Source organism: Panthera onca, chromosome B2 (genome assembly GCF_046562875.1).
Source record: "Panthera onca isolate mPanOnc1 chromosome B2, mPanOnc1 haplotype 2, whole genome shotgun sequence".
NCBI lineage: Eukaryota > Metazoa > Chordata > Mammalia > Carnivora > Felidae > Panthera > Panthera onca.
The window spans coordinates 87144924-87166650 of record NC_138343.1 but is presented as its reverse complement, the minus strand read 5'-3'; the positions used below and the strand labels follow the sequence as shown (position 1 = coordinate 87166650).

The 21727-nt window shown below is 34.8% G+C and overlaps 1 long non-coding RNA gene across 3 annotated transcripts in view; it reads right to left on the bottom strand.

Moving 5' to 3' along the window:
• Positions 1-21727, bottom strand: part of LOC132667410 (uncharacterized) — a 965632-nt gene that overhangs the window by 908250 nt on the left and 35655 nt on the right. The window lies entirely within an intron of this gene.

Below are 21727 nucleotides of genomic sequence, written 5' to 3'. Positions count from 1 at the left end.
CTGTTTATAGTTATATTGGAATTGGTTTTCCTCATTTGTCCTCAATATTATAATGAGAGAGAATACCTAGAAACTACCCTTCCTGTAATAAAAGGATGGCTTTGCAGTGTCACAATACATATAATCAAGGAGTATGCTAATTTTTGTTGTCAGTTTCCAAGATATATTAATTAGGGAGGCCCTAGATATTCAAAAATCATTGGCAGAATTTAGATTATTTTGTGGCAATTTTTTTTATTTCTGTATTAATGTGTTTTATATGTCTCTACGTTTTAATGCCTATGGTTATAAATATAAGGGGAAAGTAAGGATCAGAAAGATTTCTTGGATCTTGTGTACGCTGATAACCTATAGACCCTATTCAGTTGTCACATATACATAGGAAGAAAAGCATATAGAGAATGGAATACTTAAAAATAAAGTAACATAGAGTTCCTAAAAGTATGAGGGTTAGCTAATCAGGGGTTGCCAATTTTTCTGAAAGGGCATTAACTTTGCAGGCCACGCTCAACTTTGCTGTTAGAGCATGAAAGTGTCCACAGATAATACACAAATGAATGAGTGTTGTTGTGTTCCAAAAAAACCTTACTCACAAAAATAGGCAGTAGGCCAGATTCAACCCATAGACAGTAAATTTGCCAGAACTTAATCTAGATTCTCATCCTTCATGATAAGATGTCCATCACATATACGTGGATATATATATCCATATATATACATGCATGAATACATATACTCAGAAAAAGTACTATAATGAGTATTTTAAGGACTGTTCTGAAAGTGAGAGAATAAGCTAAATAATGTAATTTTTCCTCCTACTCTTTTTTTTCTATTATATGATTACTGATGAAATCATTTGAGCCATATCAAAGATATTACATTTTTTTCTGTATTTTATTATCTTTCAAACAAGTAGATAACAATACCTTATACTCATTGTTTCTATGCTTATAAATCAGATACTTTATAAATATTCATAGAAGCAGACTATTCCCTACAGAATTATCTCCAAAACAATAATTATGCAAATTACTGATTGTCCAAAGCACTTAATTTCTTCGCAATGTGCAATCTGAGTTAGCCTAAAGACAAGTTAATAAACAGTCTTTAAAATAAATGATAGAAGTGCCTTGTATCTATAATCAGTGATAAAGTTTAGGAAACAGAATGAACAATCTTAGAGGCAATTTTTAATTTGATAAACACATACTAAAGCTCTTACTTCCATAAAATATACAAGAGGTATTATAAACACTGCAAATAAATTCAGTACATCACGAATGATGTAATGTAATAATATCTCTTCCAATTATAGCAAAAAAGTAACTTTATACTAGATTTCCTGAGAGAATATTGTTTACCTATGTATGTATTTAACTCCACTAGGAACTTAACCAAGTAGGATGTTAAAATATTCAGTTGGGTGCTTTTTTCCCCCCTTAAAGATAGTAAAACATTTCCTGGTAGAAGTGTAATTCTAATATCTTTCCATACTAAATTCCTTTTCTTTTGTATGTGTCCTGGAAGGTTTTGAATTTTATAGAGCAACCAGTTATAAAGACCATGCCATTATCATCATGATAACAGGAATAATAGTTTTCAAATAATGAAAAGGGGTGATTTAGAAAGCTTTATAATAAACCATATTAAGAAATGATGTCAGCATCTTTCTTCCACCAAGTTTGCTACAGAGACATTATAATCATTATTAATAACATTGATTTGGCTTTCTTCTCTTTAAGTTGCAGTGAAGACAACTTAGCAGAATTTAATAAGTAGCTCAACATTTTCCTCAATCACTCTACTCAACACTATAGGTATCCAATGGGCTGAATAAGTGTCCTGCCCCAGGTAGCTTATAATCTAATTGACAAGGCAAAATACACAAGAAAAAAATGAATAACAATTAAAATTTGAAACAAAAGTTCAAAATAATAGAAACTAGCATAGGGAGTTCATCATTAATTTAAAAATGAAGAGAAACACAGTTGTTTATATAGTTTGGGGAAAATTCTCTACTGGTAGAAAACTTATTTGTATAATTTAACACCTGAGTTTCTTGACCATAAAACAACTAACTCTTTATTTAGAGATATCCCTAAAAAAACCCTAAGTTTATAAAAAAGAGAAAAAGTAACTATATGCCAAAATAAATGAAAGTAAAATGGAGAACAAATTGAGGCATATGTCAAGAAAACAGTCCTACAATTAGTCACAATTGGTCAAGAAGTTTTTGAAAATCTATGACACAAGCCTATTTGGTTTAAAAAAAAATGCCTATCTCCAAGGAGCTTATATTCTGGTATTAGAATAGGGATGATAAATATATAAATAAATGAAATTATTTCAGTTACTTATAAGTACTATGGAAATTATAATATGAGACAGAAAATAACTTTGGCAGTAGGGGGAGAGAGGAAGACATTTTAGCTAGAGGTGGTCAGGGAAGGCCACTTTGAGAAGGCATTTGGATAAAAATTTCAAAGATAAAAAATGTGGCAGTCATGGAAATATCTGGAGAAAGCTTTCCAAGAAAAGTAGAATAAAAACAGCAAATGCAGAAGCTTCTAGGTAAGGATGGAGTTTGGCATATTAATGTAAGAGATATAGAAAAAGGGAGCTAGTGTTGGTTAGTTTTCATAATCTCTTCCTACTAGAACATTTTATTTTCCTCGTTCACCACATACTCAAGTATTCTTCAAAAGAAATGCTTTTTTTTTAAATTATGGAACTATCTTTACAAAAACTTTATCAATAATTGTGTATTTTTACTGATCACATTTTGAAATGCCTAAAGAAAGACTATTGCTATAATTACTCAGATATGCCTTTGGAAAATATCTCTTTTATGAATTAGATGTTAAGACTGTATTTCTGAAATAAAACATTGGTCATCTAAAAATGTTCTGTTTTCTGGGATCTAGGGAAATAAAAAATGAGAGTTAAAATTTTAAATAAATTTAAAGAAAAAAATGACCCATTTCACAGAATTATCAGAAAATAACATTAAAAAGTGATTATAACTGTATCCTATATGTTCAAAGAGATAAGTAGAGATATAAATAAAGACCCAAATCAAACTTCTAGAGACTAAATGTATAATATCTAAGATGGAAAACATACTGGATGGGATTAATAACAGATCAAACACTGAAGAAGAAAAAATTAGTGAACTTGAAGATATAGCAAAAGAACTTTCAAATATGAAACACAGAAAACGAATATTTAGAAAAGAATTATCAGTGAGCTACGGAGTAACTTCAAGCCAACTTACATTCTTGTAATTGATTCTTTTGAGATCATAATCTAGGCCAATAATAAGGCTTACCTCGTTTGTTTTCTGTCTCTGAGATTACTGCCCTGAAATTGATTCTTTTGAGATCATAATCTAGGCCAATAATAAGGCTAACCTCGTTTGTTTTCTGTCTCTGAGATTACTGCCCCTTTCTTCCTGATGTTCACTATCTTTAAAAGCAATATTACCTAAATCTAGTCTTTTTTTGTTTTGGCTGTTTTAGATGGGAGGATAAATTTGGTTCCTCTTTCTCTATCTAGGTCAGAAATTTAAAATTTTTAAAAAATAAAATAATCTAGGGCTCCTGGGTGGCTCAGTAGGTTGAGCGTCTGACTTCAGCTCAGGTCATGATCTCATGGTTTGTGAGTTTGAGCCCCACGTCAGGCTCTGATGACAGCTCAGAGCCTGGAGCCTGCTTCAGATTCTGTGTCTCCCCCTCTCTCTGTTCCTCCCATGCTCATGCTCTGTCTCTGTCTTTCAGTAATAAATAAACGTTAAAAAAATTAAAAAAATAAAAGAAAAATAAATAATCTATTTACTTCTTATAAGTGGGAAAGTGATGGGTAGAAGCCACCATAGACAGAGTTTCGTTGCTACCTCTTTATCAATAATGCTGCACATGATACAATTACACTTCTCTACTGGAGAAGAGCAAACACAAATCTGCATCATTCCCAAGTAGGAAGCAGGAACATGAGGGAAATGCTAGAAAATATTTCGGGCAGCAAGAATTAAGACCAAGGAAAACAGGCTAGAAATAACTGAGGAGATCTTCCTATGTTTTTCAGAAATTTTAAGATTTCTCACCCAGGACAATCTCATTCTCATTAGGATAAAACTGGTCATCACCTAGGGCATACTCCAGATTCCATTTCTTCTTGCTCAAGGATTGCCACCCTGCTGTCACTAATGAAAACCCCAGCTCCAGGAGTCCCTTGCAGCCAAACACTTCAAAGATGGCCACACCTGATATGTCTCATATAGGAAATAATGATTGAAGATTTACATTACTACAAAAACATACCTGAAGAAAAAATGAATTGTTCATAATCAAACCCTCCAATTGTGACTCCCATTCCCAATGTCCAGAAGTACTTGATGAATATTCTGCCTTGAAACTCTGGCTTACCAAATACTCCAATATTGCCCACCAGAGTGAGTTCTCTTTTTCCCTTTTTTTATGTTTTGTCTTTTGTTTGTTTGTTTGTTTGTTTGTTTTGAGAGAGAGAGAGACAGAGCACGAGCAGGGGAGGGGCAGAGAGAGAGGGAGACATAGAATCTGAAGCAGGATGATCTGAGCTGTCCACACAAAGCCCAACACAGGGCTTGAACACACGAACCACAAGATCATAACCTGAGCTCAACTGACCAAGCCACCCAGGCATCCCCAGAGTGAGTTTTCTTTCACTAAAGTTAAATCTCTAGATTATTTATTTCCCTTGACAGATATTTCTAGCTTAGGAATATCTTTCCTACTTTCTCTTGGCACTTTCTCTGGCACAGAAGAAAACAGCCATAAGCATGGGGGTTGGCTCTGACCCTTGTTGTTTGCTAATATGAAGTGAAATCTCCCACAGATAGTGTATAATGGTCTGAAATTTTTGTAATGTGAGTTCTTATATGGAAAGAAAACAGAATAATGGAGGGGAAGGGAAGTTTTCAAATCCCAGCTTTGCTTTTACCAGATCTCTGAGGCCTCGAGAAAGTCACCTATCTTCATGACTCTCAGATTCCCCATCAAGTCACTCCATTTCATCACTTCCATATTTATGATGCTTTAATCTTCCAACCAGGTTATTTGGAGGATCATATAATATGTGCAAGGAACAACCGGCATCTTCTCCATCATGGTCATTGTTACAAGTATCAGCACCATTAGCATCATCATCATCATACTTATAGGTTAAGTCAGACATAATAGTTGTCCAGAAGAAAAGCAGAAAAAATAACCATGTGGTAATAGTAGCCATTTGGTAAGACCACTGAATTCATATCTAGTAAAATAATTTAAATATTAGTTTTAAAAGTCAGGTCAAATGTTAGGAAAAAATTATAGAGGTGTAAGACTGTTTACATATTTAAAAATAGTAAAATTGGCTTATTTAGAAACATTTAATCCCCAAGTAGCTTTATAGATTCAATGCCACACCTGTCAAAATTATAACTTTTTTTTGAAGAAATGGACAAACTGATCCTAAAATTTATATAGAAATACAAGTCACTCACTGTAGTAAATGAACAAAAAAAAATCTTGAGAACGAACCGCAAAGTCGGAGGACTCATACTTCCTGATTTCAAAAACTATTATAAAACTATAGTATTCAAAACTATGTAGTATTAGAAAATATATCAAGATATCAATAGAATAGAATTGAGAGTTTAGAAATAAAACTTTACATATATGACCAATTGATTTTCAACAAGGATGCCAGAACCATTCAATGGGAAAATAGCCTTTTCAACAAATGGTAGTGGGACAACTAGTATCCACATACAAAGGAATAAACTTCGATGCCTGCTTCACGCCATATTAAGATCCTAATGTAAGAGCTAAAACCACAAAACTCTTGATAAAACATAGGAGTAAATCTTCACAAGTTAGGCAATCTTTTGAGTTGAGTGAAAGTTTGTTAGATATCACCCAAAGCATATGCAATCAAAGAAAAAATTAACAATCTGGATTAATTTAAAATTAAAAAGTGAATTTAGGGGCGCCTGGGTGGCTCAGTTGGTTAAGTGTCCGACTTTAGTTCAGGTCATGATCTCATAGTCTGTGAGTTGAGCCCCACGTCAGGCTCTGTGCTGACAGCTCAGAGCCTGGAGCCTGCTTCAGATTCTGTGTCTCCCTCTCTCTCTGCCCCTTCCCCGCTCATGCTCTGTCTCTCTCTGTGTCAAAAATAAATAAAAAAACTTTAAAAATTTTTTTAATAAATAAATAAAAAGTGAATTTAAAAATTTAATTAAAATTTTAATAATTTTTTTTTTTAAAACTTGTGTGTCAAAAGTCACTATCAAGAAAACGAAAAGACAACTCAGCAATGGGAGAAAATACTTGCAAATCATATACCTAATAAGGGTCTAGTTTTCAGAACGTATAAATAACTCCTACAAGTAAATAATAAAAAAGACAACCTAATTCAAAAATTGCCAAAGGGTCTAATAAAGATACTTCTACAAAGAAGACATATGAATGGCAATAAACACATAAAAAAGATGCTCAACTCATTATGGCATCAAGGAAGTGCAATCAAAACCACAATGATATATCACTTTACACACACTAGAATGGCTACAATTTACAAAATCAAAAATGATGAATGTTGGCAAAGATTTGAGGAATTTGAACCAGCGTGCCTAAGTGGCTCAGTTGGTTAGGCGTCCAACTCTTATTTCTGGCTCAGATTCATGATCTCACAATTGGGGGACTGAGCCCGTGCTGCCAGCAGAGAGCCTGTTTAGGATTCTTGCTCCCCCTGTCTCTCTGCTCCCTCCTGCTCATGCTCTGTCTCTCCCAAAATAAATAAACATTTAAAAAAAAAAAGGAATTCAGACCTTTAAAAAATGGTGCAGCCAATATGGAAACCAGTTGGCAGTTCCTCAAAAATTTAAATATAGCCTTATTATAGGACCTAGAAATTCCATTCTTTGGTATATACCAAAGAGAAATAAAAACATGTCCACACAAAAACTTGTATGGACATAGCTGAGTTATTCATAATAGCAAGAAGAAGAAATAACTCAAATGTCCCTCAACTGATAAACAAAATATGATGTATCCACACAACGGACCATTATTTAGCCACAAAAAAGACTCAAGTACATGCCAAAACACAGATGAACCTCAAAACATTACACAAATGAAAGCAAACATAAAAGGCCACATATTATATGATTCCATTTATATGAAATGTCCACAAAAGGTAAATCCATAGAGACAGAAAGTATATTAGTAGTTGCCAGGGGCTGGCAAGTGGGGATACTAGAAAGTAACTAATAATTCATACAGGGTTTCTCTTTGGGGTAACGCAAATGTTCTGTAATTAAGTAGTAGTGATGGTAACGTCATGAATTTACTCAAAACAACTTAACTATATACCTTAAAATGGTGAATTTTATGCCAAGTGAGTTATATCTCATTTTTTAAATATTCCATTTTAAAACTAGAAACAAAAGAGTATACATATACAGTAGCCCCCCTTATCCATGGGGGATACATTTCAACATCCCCAGTGGACGCCTGAAACAGCTGATAGTATCAAACCCTATATATACTATGTTTTTCCCTAAATACATACACATACACACACACACACACACACACACACACACATACATATGATACTGTTTAATTTATAAATTAGGCACAGTAAGAGATCAACAATAATAAAATAGAATAATTATAACAATATAGCATAATAAAAGTTATTGTGAATGCAGTCTTTCTCTCTCTCAAAATATCTTTAAAAATATCTTATTGTACTGTACTTACCCTTCTTGTGATGATATGAGATGATACAATCCTACATAATGAGATGAAGTGAGGTGAATGATGTAGGCATTATGATTTAGCATTAGGCTACTATTGACCTTCTGATAATTCGTCAGAAGGAGGATCATCTGCTTCCAAAACACAAGTGACCTTGGGAAACTGAAATCACAGAAAGTAAAACCACAGATAAGGGGTGGGGGGCCAGGGGGTCTGCTGTATGTGTATTATGCACTATAGGGGTTTCTAAATCTCTCATTGTTAACGAATTTAAAGTAACAAAGCCCAATTTGGCCAATTTCATACAAAGAGGTTCAATATTAAGTAGGCAAGAAAATACAATGGGAAACAATTCAGACACACCCAAATAATTCCAAATCAACTAACAAGATATCTGCTCTGAGAGTGGCTGTTCAGGTTGAAGCCATTTTCACAAATACCTTTACTCTCACAGTTAAATTAAAAATAAAGGGAATTTAATTTTAATCTTAATTAAAAAGAGAATTTAAGAAATCAACAGCATTTTATAATGGTAATTTTCACCATAGATATCATAGATGTGTTTCTAAAAATAAAAGCATTTGCCATGTAGAAATATACCCACATTAAACATTTGCTAATCAACATGCAGCCTCCCTATGGCCTGGGCCTATCCGTTTTGGATAATGAATATGAGTAGGTATCTTCCTTTTATTTTGTTCCCCTATTTCTCTTTTGTGTGTTTTTATTCTCTAATTCCATTTACAACTGTCAGGAAAGAACTGATGCCTGCCTCTCCATAAAACCTTCTAATGCAACTCACTATTTGATTTTTTCCATGAGTGTTAGTTTTGTTGCTATAACTAGACAGGTATTTCCGGCTGCAAGAACTATATTACACTTTTTAAATTTGCCATAGTACCTAACACAACATTTGATTCATAGTGTGCATTCCATAATTATTAATATAACAAAAGGTAGCAATGCAGACTCTGAAACCAGTGAAGATGGATTATTCAATAAATGCTATTGGGTAGCCATCTAGAAAAAAGTAACATTAGAGCTATATCTCATATTCTACATCAGGATAAATTCCAAATGAATCAAAGATTTAATTGTAAAAATGAAAGCATAAAAGTATTAGAAGAAACCTGGGAGAAGTGTTTTATAATCTTGGTATAGAAGAGGCCTATTTAAATATGACACAGAAGCTATAAATCAAAAGATTGATAAATTCCACAGCATAAAAAAATTTAATAATAATCTTCATAGCAAAAACTAAAATAAGCAATGGCAAAGGAAAATGACAAGCTGGGATAAATATTTACAACTCATATCACAAACCAATAAACAATAAACACCAACTATTTGATAATAAATGACCCAACAGAAGAATTGGCAAGCAACGTGCACAGACAGTTCATGGGAAATGAAACATAAATAACTCCAAAACACATGAATAAGAATTAAAAAAATGAAAATTAAAACTACACTAACATACCATTCTTTACCTATCAGATGGGCAAAAATACAAAAGATTAATAATGCTGTTTGGCCAGGCAGTGGGGAAACAGGCATTTTTGCATGCTGCTAGTCAAAAGTATACACTGGCACAACCTCTCTGCAGGGTAATTAGGCAATATTGTTCAAAATTACAGAAGCACATACTTTTTAATTCAACTCCACTTCAAGGAATTTTTCTTAAAGACATATTTACTTAACAGGTGAAAAGACCTCTATATAAGATTATTCACTAAACTATGGTTTGTAATAGCAAAGCTGGAAACTGCCTAAATGTACACAACCAATGCCTGGTGAAATAAATTATAAAGCACCCAAAAAAGAAAAAAAAAGTATTAAAAAAAAAAGATAATTCACTACTTGGGCTATGGGATAATCTCCAAGATCTGCATGTGAAAAAGCAAGATTCAGAACTATGTGTAGGGTATACTACCATAGCGTATAAAGCAGGCTGTACAACAGGGATGTTGTACAAACACCACTTTGCTTGTATCTACATAAAATGTCTGTGTAACAATACACAAGGAACAGGTAATATTTGTTGCCTCTGGGATGGAAATAGAGATAAAATAATAATTTTCATGGTATTTTTATTATGTACCTTTTTTTAAAAATTATAAACCAATTGATTATTCTCCTAATCAATACTGGATTAGGAGTATTACTAATACTAAATAGTACTGGATTCATAGTATGAATTTAGGAAATACGAAGGAGGGTAAGTGCTTAAATAATAACACTGTCCTTTATCTGCTTCTTGTTTTTAAACTTACAAATTCTTTTATATAAATTACCATATTGAGAAATAAATGATTTTTATTAATTATCTAAACATTTTGGACTCCATTTGTAGTTAATTTCTGAGAAAATCGTCCCACAAAAAGTAGCACTTACTTCAAGTGTTAGAAAAAAAATCACCCACCCCCATTCAAATGGAGATACATTTTTTTGACTGCCTACACATGAATAAAATTCTCACAATCTCATGACCATGGGATCATGACCTGAGCCGAAATCAAGAGTCATACACTTAATTGACTGAGCCACCCAGGGCTGCAGCAAAACTGATATTTTAAATTACTGGTCTATTTTCTTCAATTTTTTCTTAACTCTAGGACAACTCTTTGTTTCACTTTTTAATTAGAAAACCCAAATAATTCACTGGATATGAAAACTTATTATTTCTGTGAGAGATGAACTATACAATCCTCTAGTCATAAAAAAAAATGCTTATTCCATCTGAATAATGATCTAAAGGCCTATTTTTAGGATTATATGATATATTTTAAGTTACGTAACAATAAACAAAAAGATATTAGTGTTCCCTTCCCAATCCACCTCCTACCTTTAGAATATATTTGTTTCCAAACAAAATGCAAGATCTTATAATTTTTGAGACCCCCAATGCCAGAATAATGCAAGCATTATTCTTTACCACCCCAAATTCCAGGTATAAATATCCTAAAAAATTATACCGACACAATTTGAATAACATCAACATTTTAATGAGTGGCTTATGTCAGTCAATTACAATTCCAGAAGAAGAGCCCAGAGTATTATATAATCTCAGAAGGCCCTGGTTTGGTACCAAAATATATTATCTTCAAAACTATAAAAGCTTTCTCCCCAATTTATTAATTAATCATAAGAATAGCACAGGCTTAACTTTCCCCCACCTTAGTCAACAAAGCTTTGAATCAAAACTGAATCCAGAGATGATGAACTCTAATAGGGTCAGGTAATATGGTTGATAAGTTATAGGAAAGGTGGCAAAATGAGAGCTCAGACTTCATTCTAGAGGGAGCAGAGGCTACTTCCTCTCAGCCCTTGTTCCAGACCTTCCAGAAAAAATACAAGTTTGGATCTCCATGTGAGACATTGTGATTCTTAAGTATGACAACTTCTCAGTCTATATATAGTCACATTGTAAACCTTCCTTTATAGGACCCCTTGGGTGTTCCACAACAATGTGGTGCCATGTGATAGTGAGAAAATGAAGGGTCTGGGAGTCTCGTGGACTAGAGTTTGAATTCCACCTCTGCCACTTAGCAACTGTGTGACTCTCAGGTGAGGTGCTCTCTAGCTCAGTTTCCTTATCTGCAAAATGGACATATATGTCTTTTGTGAGGATTATAAATAAAAATATATAAATGCCTAAGCATTCAAAAGTAATTTTAAAATCATGTTTGTTAATACTTTTCCCTCGTAAACCAAATAATAGTGTCTTTTGGAGGAAACTTCCACTTGATCTTCAAATCTGGATTTAGTGTAAAAAACATTTATTGCAGTTATAAAGTACTATGAATGTGATTTAGAGAAATCATAGGCTGTCTGGCAGGATATTAGGTATTTTGCAGCCACTGTTGTACACAAGGATAGTGCACTCTGATTGGTCCCAACTATGAACTGTCACCATCAACCTACAAAACATCTTGTTTATCTAAGAGGGAAACTTGTTCTATATGTATATACACAAACACTTTTTGAGTGATGAAAAGGAGAATAAGGCAAAAAGAAAGGCAGATATGAATAATGCAAGAGGCAATACTAGCATTTTGGCTCAGAGTTTGGATTTGGGTTTGAGCTTGAGGTGGAACAACTTCTGAGTCCTAACTTTATCATTTTCTAGCTATTAAGACTTAGAAGAGTTGATACTTCTCTCTGTCTTTTCATCTGAAAAAAGCTGGGATACTAAGGGCTCCTGGGTGACTCAGTCAGTTAAGCATCCAACTCTTGATTTGGCTCAGGGCATGATCTCACAGTTCATGAGTTGGAGCCCAGCATTGGGCTCCACACTGACAGAACAGAACCTACTTGGAATTCTCTCTCTCTCTCTCTCTCTCTCTCTGTATCTCTCTAAAATAAATAAACTTAAAAACAAAAAAGCTGGGATGCTATATAGCATATAGTATTATAGTGTTAGCTGTTATTGTCCTTATTTATACTACCACATTCACATAAGATAGAAACACTTTAAGCAATGCAACATACTAATTCTCTCATAAAATAATTGTGAAATAATACATGTATATATTAAATTTATTTGAATTTTGGAAATTAGTCCATAATCATCAAGATGGCATCCAAAAGAAGGTAACCATACATGTCAATGACAAATTAAGACTCAATTCAGTCATATAAAGTTCCAACAAGGAATCTATCAACACTAGATATAAATGTGATTAGATTGAATCACATCTAAAAAACAATAATGTCTTAAGTCTTTGAAATATACTAACATTGATGATTCCTTACATTTAAAGAATATTGTATTCAAATTGCTCACATGTTTATCTCACTTGATCCTCAGAATAAGCTATGTAATAAAAATACAGTAGGTTTAAGAATAAAGAATTGGGCTAAGAAAGATTATGTGACTTCACCAATGATGCTTGAATAGGAAATGATGAAGCTGAGGCCAAAATACATATTTCCTCACAGGTAATTCAATTTTCAGAATATTATACCACAATGAACAATTTGGCATTTCCCCTTTTGTGTTAAAACCAAGGTGTGATTTTTATATTCCAGATTTATCACTGTAAACTCTATTGGCAATGGCTTAAACGACCTTAACTGGCCTTTAAATCACTGTTTCCAGGTACAGATATATAGGCATTGTGTTGAGAATCATTGTTCTCTTCGTAAATATGTAGTAAATTCTCCAACCTTACTATGTTTAATGTTTAGCAATTAGAAGTACCCATGGGAAAGAGACATAGGAATCCCTTTCTGATGGAACAGCCCTCCTACCTCAAGGCTCCAGATGAAATCTTGCCATGGTAACCATTTGGTTTAGCATAGCAATCATTTGTTAAATTATAATATTCAGGAGACTAATGATATTCCAATATTCTGTTAAAACAATTATTCTAAAAACTGATTAACCAAACCAGATAAACATTTTAATTTTGTAGAACAGTATCACACAGAGAATTAAATTAGTATGGACTGGTTTTCCTTTAGAAAACCCAATTAGGTGCCAAAGAGGAGGTCATTTACGTTAGCTGCTATAGCACAAGTCAAATTGGTATTTTTATTAAGCTAATGTCAGTAATTGTATTTTAAATAAAAAAGGTTAACAGATACACCTTAAAAATTGTATTTATAAGAAAATATAAATGGTATAAATATAACGGTAAAGTGCTAATAGAACTGCCATGTGAACAGCTCATATTAAGTCAGAAATAAAAACACATTTCTAAAGAACAGATTCCTTGCTTGAGGGACAGGTTGCACTTAGTCCTAGTCCCCAATCCAGTGATGTGCTAGTAAATGTCTAACATTAGCTCTAGAGAGGAAAAAAATCTCTCATCTATACCATTTGCCAATTTCCATAGTATCAATACTCTCATCAGGTCTGATTTCAAGCTACCAACATGAAGTCACTCACTGTGGAGTTAGAAAGATAGGGGCACAATGGGTTCTCACAAGCCAGAACAAGCCACCACTGCCCAGACTCCGGAACCAATTCAAATCTCCAGAGGTAGAACTCAGAAGCATGTATTTTTAAAATGCTTTCTCAGTGATTTTGCTATACTCAGTCCATAGACCAGTTTTTAGGAACCACTAGACCAGCTTATCATGCAACCATGAGAGCCTGTAAGGTTAAGAAAGGGAAAACACTTGTATGACTGTTTCAGACGTAGTGCAAAACCAGGTGGAAGTGACATTGGCATCACTGTCACCTAGGAAAACTCTGAATAGTGGTAAGGATATTTCACTTTTATGTACAGCTGCTTGTGAGCCCAAATAAATGACAAGTCTTTTTGATACCTTCCTAAGCCAACAAGTGCTTGTCTCTGATAAAATAGTCACTGAAATCCTCAATGCTTTTTTAAAGGAGTCATTCAGGCCAGTCCTCTGCCTCCAAGAAAGGATGGCAGCTTGGTGGTATTTAATTACCCACAATCATGAATTACTTATGGGCCATTTTAATGCTGGGTGCAAATTACTCAATTGAAGCCAACAAAATGCAGGCATTACCTCTTGTAGACATCCCCAATTTCATACGAATTTATAACCTTTAGTTTTCACATTTGTACCAATCTTCAAAAGATAGGAAATGAGTTAAGATTAGCATTGGTAAGTGTCTTTGCCTAGGTCCCCTTGGAAGCCTGAGAAAAAAGTTTTGCAGGCAAGTAGTTTATTTGGGAAAAGTGATCTCAGAAAATAGGAGTGAGGTAAGGGAAAATCTGTGAGGAAGGAGGAAAAGTAAATGCAAAGATGTGTTAAAGGAAGGACCACACTCTCTACCTGGACTCCCACCTACAAAAAGCTTCAGGTGAGGTAAAGGAAATAACTACAATTTTGAATGAAGATGGAAGTGTGTATCGATACATGAGAGTGTACACTTTAGATTATTGAATTAAGACTGCATATATGACTTATAGACACTATAAGGCCCTGAGAGAGAGCAGAAAAGCCATAGAACTGGCCACATTTCCATCTAGTAGCAGACAAGCTGGTTCCATTGAAGAAATTTAAAGGGGCAGCATATCTCATGATTATATGAATTACAAATATAAGACACCACACAACTTGCTTAGAGCAATTGACCTTATGAGATCTATTTTTCTAGAAAAAATAAGTTAACAGATGATTATTAGACATTTGTTGACAATACCAAATTTTAGGGTTTTTCGCACTAAGCAACTCTAATTCACTTAAATTGTATAATTAGAGTAATATAAAAATTTCAGAAATGTTAGGCACCATTTGTCTTAAAAAAAAACAACCCAGATAATTCTTATACACACTAACATTTGAGGACATTAGTCAGTAGCAGCAGTTCTTAATGGCACAGTGCTAGGGCAGAAGTCATTCCTCTGTAACCCCTTCATAAAGCAAAGAAACATTAAAATGGAAAAAAGAAAAGCCTTACATACAGTGCAAGCAACAGAGCAGAGCAGTTAGGGGATTGGAATCTGCAGTTAGATTGCTTGGTTTAAACAGTAGTAACCTTGGGCAAGCTATTTAATCTCTCTAAGCCTCATTTTCTCATCTTAAAAATGAGGATAATAATTTCTACTTCATAGGGTTGCTGTGAGGATGAAATGAGATAATGTATATGAAGCACTTAGCACAGTGCCTGCCATATAGCAAGTTTTTAACAAATATTACCATTATCATTACCACATCAGTCCTCTAGAGAACACTGTCATACACATATAACACACAATCAGGTAGGAAGTAAAAAGAAATTTCTAAACTATTACATGGATGCATAAGGCCACCATTGATCTTACTTTTATTCTTTCTCTCTCAAGAGGAAATATAATAAATAAGAAGTTTGTTGTGGTATCTTGAATGGCTTTTGCACACAACTCACTTCTCACAATCTCAGTTTCCCCACCTATAGACTGGTAATCCTAAAGCAATCCTTGTATCTCAGGGATGTTGCAAGACTAGAAGACATGGCATGTTGTGAAGAGCCCAGAAGTGGGCACAGACGCAGTCACAGAGGTCATGCAAGTGGCTTCGAAGTATATTACCTATGCTAGGAAACTTTTCTTACATTGCAATGGAAAAACTGCAGGAACCTCACATCTGGGCTTAGAGGAAAGTAAGAAAGATGGTCTTTCCTTGGAGAAGTGACTTCTTAAGACACAAGACATAAGAAGATTGCAATCAAAGTTCCTGCCTACCACTAGCTTTAGGCATATCATTAAGAATATCTTTAAAGATGAATACATAGAGATCAAAAGAGATAAATTTAATTATTCATAATGTGCAACATTATAAAATTAAAATTCTTAGCATAACTTTTGGCCTGAATCGTTATCAGTTTTCTGCTCCTGAATGTTCTGATTAAATATGTCAATATTCATCAATACTAATGATTACAAGGCAATAAGTGAAATAGTACCACATAAATATAAATCTGTTTTTAAAATGTGAAGTATTCTGAAAACTGTAAATATTAAGATATAACACATGTGACTGACATTTATTAATATTAATTTATAAAATACATACCTCACATAAGTTTAATAAATATCTTAGGAAAAAGCTATCTTCAGCACTGCCAGATCTTACAGACACCATTTTGCAATGAATGGGTACACTGTAGCTTAATTTTATCTTCCTTCAGATAAATAAGGCTTGATTTAATCATCATGTAGTCATCAGATAAATAAGGATGTAAAAAAAGGACCATGAAAGGCTATAGTCCAGCATCACAAGCAGGGACAAGTGAAAACACCATCTACTGACTGTGATCTTGCCCATCTCTTTTCTTCTTTAAAAGAAAAATAACTAAACACCCTGTCAGGGTCAAACTGAAGGCAAAGGAGCAGGAGAACTGTTAAATGCATATAGGAATAGATAAACTACTCAACCTCACAGTGACTCAGATTCCTCATCTGTAAAATGAGGTATGAAAGTTATCGTTAATAACCTTTGAAACATGTAAATTCTGTGATTCTAGGTTTAGACTGAAGGTATCAAGGCAAAAGTTGAGAAAGCCCTCTCTCACTGGACGTCTGTCTTAGACATAGACACAATTCCCAAATCACATATGAATCTTGTGCACTTTTTTCTTCATTGACTGCCAGGCACAGCAGAGATTGTTCAGGTGATAGCACTACCTAAGGCAATACACACTTTAAATACAGATAGGCCCTTCTTCTAAAAGAACTTTGAAAACTGTGAGCTTAATTGCAATTAAAAGGCCATTGAAATTCAGTACAACTAGAAGACAAATTTTGAGTTTACTCCAGTATTAAAATAAGCACCTTTGTAATAAAATATATCAGTATGGATTTTATGCCCCCCAAAAAAAGGATCATCAATGAATAGGAGTATGTATAACATTTAAATATTTATGCATAAATTTGCAATTTACTGCAAATTATTGAAGATTATTGGTTTCTCTAATAAGTAATCAGTGTATTAAGGGGATTTTAAATTGAAGAAAGTAATTTAAAATGGCCAAGCATGCTTAATGAAAATTATCACATTTTAATATCTCTTTTCTAATTAATAAGTATTTTTCTAAAATTTAAAAGAAGCCAGGTGTTCAATAAGTAAAAATAATGTCTATGAAGTCTAGACATTTTTATATTATCCTGATTTAGATGGTGTTTTAGGATTAGAAAGGACCTTTAAATATCACCCATTTAATCCCCCAGCATCATATTTGCCAAGTGGTCATCTAAAGAATGTTTGAATTCTTCAGGTTTTGGGGACTCACTGCCTCTCATTTTATCTTCAGAGACCACAGAATATTAGAATTTCTTCTATTCTGCCAAATAGAAGAATTCTTAACTTAGAAAATTAACAGGGGCACCGGGGTGGCTCAGTGGTTTGAGCATCTGACTTTCGCCCAGGTCATGATCCCATGCTTTGTGGGTTCGAGCCCCACATCAGGTTCTGTGCTGACAGCTCAGACCCTGGAGCCTGCTTCATTCAGGGATTCGGTGTCTCCCTCTCTCTCTGCCCCTCCCCCAACTCTGTCTCTCTATCTTCCAAAAACAAACACTTAAAAAAGCAGAAAATTAACAAAATAAACAAATAATTTAATGTTAAATGTCTTTGTAATAATACTTCAATAAAAGCAAACAACTTGTTAGTTTAATTCAATTGAGACTGGAGTCATGTGGCATTATGCAAACTGCATAGCACAGGTGGAACAAATTTCTATGGTATTGTTCTTGATATGGCAGAGACCAACTGTCCTATTCCCCCCAGACTGACAGTCAGAGCCTACAACTGGCCATGAGCAGGCGCAAGTCCTGAAGAACAACCATCAGTGAGCTCTGATCTGCCTGAGCCAATGAGTATGAGGTCTGACTGGATATTAGTCACAGGCTGAAAGGTCTGGAATTTATCTGTCAGCTAAAGCTCATGTCTTCTCTGGCACCAGTGTTCCTAAGCCCCAGGCTGGACCCTTTGCCCCACCATCCTTACCAGTCTCTATTTCTGAGCTTCGGCCATGCTTTGCACTTTATATTCAAGCTCCATATCCTGAATTCTAGTCCATTTGCCCGGGATCCCAACCCTACGCCTACCTCTTATCTCCCTAATGGGGCTGGACCCTAGATTTCTAGTTCTATCTGGATCTGTTCTCCCAGAACAAGCTACCTCTGCCTGTCTGTAATTATCTACCCTTACCAGATACTCTATGGCTGGGCCATTCATCATTTTAAAAGCATATACTTCAGGGCATCTGGGTGGTTCAGTTGGCTGAGCATCCAACTTTGGCTCAGGTCATGATCTCACGGTTTGTGAGTTCAAACCCCATGTCAGGTTTTGCATTGCCAATGCAGAGCCTAGTTCCGATTATCTGTCTCCCTCTCTCTCAGCCCCTCTCCTTCTCCTGTGCTCGTTCTCTCTCTCTCTCTCTCTCTCTCTCAAAAATGAATAAGTACCTTTAAAAATTTTTAAGAAAACATAAAAAATAAATTAAAACATCTGTGATGCTAATGGTAGTTGCCTCAGACTTGAACTACTTACTTCCCCTTGAACACTGGAATATGGACTTCCAGTAACACAACCTAGGGGGCAACCCTGTTGCTATGTTAATAGGGACATCATGAAATAATAAAAGAAGTCCTGGCCCAGGTCAATTTCCCAAGCCTTCTCCCCACCTGGTCCCGACTTATTACACTTACATGCTTTTGAGGTCCATAAATACTTAGTGCTAGAAACTCTATCAGTTTACTAAGACAACAAATTTAAAGAAGGAAATATTCTTTAAGGGTCTACAGAAGGTTGATACAGATTAAGGTACAAAGATTAAAAACAACAACAGTAGTTTCATGAACAATTAAAAACATACATTCCCTGAGCAAGAGTTCTACAGGATGGCTTGGTAGAAGAGGATGCTTGTCAAGCTAAATGTATCTAACAGTGACAAAATGAAGCAACAAATTTCCAACCTATGCAGGGAGATATTTTCAAGCAGAAATATCTGACCATTGTTTATTAAGTCACATCTTATAAGTGACTTCAGCCTGGCAAAAATCACAACCTTGCTTTCCTAATCCCACCACTTCATGAGAATATTCCCCTTCTAACACCCTCATCATGCACACATAGGAATTGTACACTCTCGTGTTTTTCTTTATCTCATGTGAATATATCTTATCTTCATAGATTACAAACTCCATACCTTACCTTATCATTCCAGGAATGCTTTCAGTAGACAATAAATTCTTACTGAATTTCACAGAACTAACTGAACTGAAACAAATTGGGATAAAAATGACTTTATATATTAGATGAACTAAGTTGGCAAAACAGTTGAATCAGATGCCTACTGTAGTTCTGAGACTGAATAATTGAGGCTTGGAGAAAAGGCCAACAAAGATACTGCCCAAATTAGAAAACAAAGTGTGGAACAACTATAATACAGGCAAATGCTATCAGTTATGGACTGTGGTTAGCAGAATAATGCTCCCCTAAAGACACTCACCTCCTAATCCCTGGAACCTGTGAATATATTATCTTAAAATCAAATGAAATTTTCTTAATTTAAGGTTAAGAATCTTGAGATGTGAGGTTATCCTAGATTATGAAGGTGGGCAAAACGTAATTAAATGAGTACTGGAAATTAGAAGAGGGAAGCAGACGAGAGGGTCAAAGAGACGATAGGGAGGAATAATGAGAGATTCGAAACATGAGAGGGTCTCAACTTGCCATCACAGGCTTTCAAGATGGCAGAAGGGAACTATAAGCCAAGGAACATAAGTGGTCTTCAGAAACTGGAAATGGCCTTTGGCTGACAAGCTAGCAAAAAAATCAGTCCTACAACCACAAAGGAACCAAATTCTGCCATCAACTCAAATAAGCAGGACACAGATTCTCCCCTAAAACCTCCAGAAAGGAACAGTCTGCCAACACTCTCTGATTTTCATCTAGGGAGATCTGTCCTGGACTGCTTACCTATTGTACTGTAAAATAAAGAATCTATGTTATTCTAGTCCATTAAGTTTACAGAAGTGAGTTACGGCAGCAACAGGAAACTAATAAAGGGAGAGATGATTTATATGCCTGTCCTAGCTGGACAGTCAGAGTGACTGGTTCATGTGACTGAGGGTTTACAGTTCACAATTAACTACATAGTTTGGGGATTAGCTCAAATGCAGAGATCAGGAGACATTTCTGAGGCAAATAGTAAATGATCCCACCCAAAGAACTACCAAATTTAGTTCTTTTCTTCAACTCTTCTTCACTGGCTTGTCCCAGCCCCCTCTAATTTTCCAACTTTTATTTAGCAATTTATTTAATAAATCTTATAAGGCTTTAAGGATGAAATATATAACATGCAACGTCTGTCCTCAAGTTCATAACTTTGTCAATACAGCAGACGTACCAACAACTTACATTGTGTAAGCAAAAGAGTTGACAGAGTACTTTCACTGGCCATTCTCATTTAACCCTTAGCATCTTTCTATGAGGGACACTAACTGTACTCTAGACTATAAGTAGCCACAGAGTGTGAGTGTAGGGGTGTGTGTGTATGTAGAAAAATACATTCAAAATGGGGCAAAAAGGGGAAAATTCTGAGAGGAAAAAAAGATGCTCTGCTAAACTATAGCTAGTTTAATCTGCACAGTGTACATGTGGCCATGAGTAGGAAATATTTTACCCCCCAAAGGAATTCAAAATCAAAATATCTTTTAAATGAGATTCCAAATGGATCGAAGAACTATTATATCCACTAAGAACATACTAATCTAAATTCTAAATAAACTTCTACCTTGTGATCCATTAATTTTCAAAATAGCTTTTGACTTTCTCCAATACCATGTAAAACCCAACAATTAGTTTATGAGGACTCCATGAAGAGACAGGAAGTGAATTCATTGCATACCCAACCTACATCACTGTGTGAAGCACTTTACTAGCCTCATCTCACTTACCTCAGAACAGTCCCATTAGTCACTCATCTCCTAGGTAATACCTTGGTCATTGAGGAATTTGCAACTTAGGGAAAAATAAGTATGCTAGTCTACTGGTAGAGAAGTATCCAAGGAAAATCAATAATGTGGCAATAAAATTGTTATCAGTTAGACAAACTGGACAGCAAAACGAATAAGTCAGATAAAGGTATGTAGCACACCATATTAATTTTCTATTGCTGCTGCAGCAAATTTCCAGAAACTTAATGGTTTAAAATCACAAATTTGTTTTCATACAGTTCTGGAGGTGAGAAGTCCAAAATCTGTCTCACTGGGATAAAATCAAGGTGCTGGTTACCTCTGGAGTCTCTAGGGGAAAAAAAAATTGTTTCCCTACCTTTTCCAGCTTCTATAGGATGCCTGCATGTCTTGGTTTATGGCCGCTCACTCTATCTTCAAGGTAGCAAGATAGCTCTTTCCAATCTCTTTCTCTGACCTACTTTTCTACCTTTCTCGTAAAAGAACCATTATGATTACATTAGCCCAGCCAGATAATCCAGGATAATCTCCCCATCTCAAGATTCTCAATCACACATTCGA